Source organism: Canis lupus, chromosome 15 (genome assembly GCF_003254725.2).
Source record: "Canis lupus dingo isolate Sandy chromosome 15, ASM325472v2, whole genome shotgun sequence".
Taxonomy (NCBI): domain Eukaryota; kingdom Metazoa; phylum Chordata; class Mammalia; order Carnivora; family Canidae; genus Canis; species Canis lupus.
Genome location: NC_064257.1, coordinates 19,217,712 through 19,219,679, shown reverse-complemented (window position 1 = coordinate 19,219,679; position 1,968 = coordinate 19,217,712). Strand labels below are relative to the sequence as shown.

General features: G+C 39.1%; 1 pseudogene; it reads right to left on the bottom strand.

The window, feature by feature from the left end:
* Positions 1-852: 852 nt before the first annotated feature.
* Positions 853-1,532, bottom strand: LOC112654656 (60S ribosomal protein L17-like; annotated as a pseudogene).
* Between the last annotated feature and the right edge of the window lie 436 nt (positions 1,533-1,968).

Sequence of the window (1,968 nt, the reverse complement as noted above, 5' to 3'; positions counted from 1 at the left end):
TGATTGAGATTTTTTTTTTTTTTTGATTGAGATGCTTTGATGGGGAAATTGATGCACCTCTTCCTTGCCTCTTCCCCTTAATAGGAAGTTGCCGGGCTGACTCGCTTATTACTCCCCGGTACTCCCAGGCCTCACCTGGCCAGTGTGTCCTGTGCTGTAAATCTACTTTATTCTGGAATTTGGGATTATTAGCCACTAGACTGAAGGTAAAAGTCATATGGTTCTTTATAGATTTTAGTGGTCCTAATGGACGTGTTTTGGCCTCTACCGGTGCAGGCATGGGAAAGAGGATGAGGTATGGGACCCTCTTCAAATATTACCAACATGTCCTTGTGAAATCATTATTTTTATTATTTCCCTTTTAGAAATGAGTAAATTAAGATTCAGCAGACCACTTGAGCCATAAGAGCTAGCGCCGAGTCTTGCACACAGTTGTGCTGACTCTAAATAATATTCTCGGAAAAAAAAATAGTTACATGCGGACTTTAGTTAGTAATGCATCAATATTGGTTCATTAATTGTAATAAAAATACCATACTAATGTTAGATGTTAATAATAGGAGAAACTGGGTGTTGGGTATATGAGAGCTCTCTGTACTGTGTTCACAGTTTTTCTGAAAATCTAAAAACTGTTCTAAAAAATGGAAGTTTATTTTTAAAAAAGATGATGCATGAAATGAATGACATCATAAGAAAAGATACTGTTTCTGAGTTTTTTTCTGGGTGCTAAATAAAAATAATACAACTTCTAGTTTGAGGATATCTGCGTTGCCTCACTTCCAGATCTGGCAGGTACAGTAGTTAAGAAGGTTCTAGAAACAGACCTTGTTTTTTTTTAAATTTTTAAAAAAATTTTATTTGCATTTATTCTATGCAGAATTTACTCCCGGGCCATAAGTTTTTGTTTCTTCAGTTTCTTCTGGGATATATTTTTCTTCTGTGCAACCTCCTCTTCTGGTTTAGGAACAATCTGCTCTTTTTCAGTAAGAATCATCTCGATGTGGCAGGGAGAGCTCATGTACGGTTAATCCGGCCATGAGCCCTATAGGTTCTACGTCGCATCTTGGGGGCTTTGTTCACCTGGATGGGCTCAATGACCAGAGAATCTACATCTAAACCCTTAAGTTCAGCATTACTCTCCGCATTTTTAAGCATGTGCAGTTAAAATTCAGCACGCTTCTTAGGCCACCGACCCCGTGTCCAGCCCCACTGTTTGGCCTGTGCACAACGAACAACTCCACCATCGTAGCAACGGAATGGCACATGTTGCTTCTGCAAAGTGACATCTTTCAGATATTTGGTGGCTTTTCAGATATGCATACCCTTGATGGCCTGGGCAGTTCACACGTGTTCTTAAAGTGAACACGAAGATTTGAACCTCTCGACTTGCTTGATTTTGTAGGGTTTTCTGGGGCCAGCGAGTGGCGAACCATCTCCGGAGGTCACCTCAGGCCGCTTGGGGTAAGAGCCAGACCTCGTTTTGAATTACAACTTTCTGACTTGCTGCAGAGGCTTAATGTCTCTGAACTTTAGCTTCCTTACCTGCAAAAAAGGGACCAATACTTGACTACTGAGATAGCTGAATTAATTAAATAATATTACAATGGCTATTATAATAGTGCCCAAAATAATAAAAGTGCCTAGAACGGTGCTTGGCACAGAGTAAGTGCTCCATCCTATATCCATCCACCCCCATCCTAATTCTGGGGCCTGGGATGGAACCAAAAGGCTGCTTTTTTTTTTTTAAAGAAAAATTAGATTTGCATTAGTTAACACAAGAAAAATTATACTTGTATGAGTTATTCACCTCCACAATGCATTTCTTCTACAAAGTGAGTGTTTTTTGCCTCTTACATGACAATTACTCTGTAATACTATTTTCTATAGAGAGAAGAGAATGTTTATTTCCAGCTTTCCCTTAGCAACACTGTTATGGTTTGATTTCATTACTATTAGTTTCATACAAAT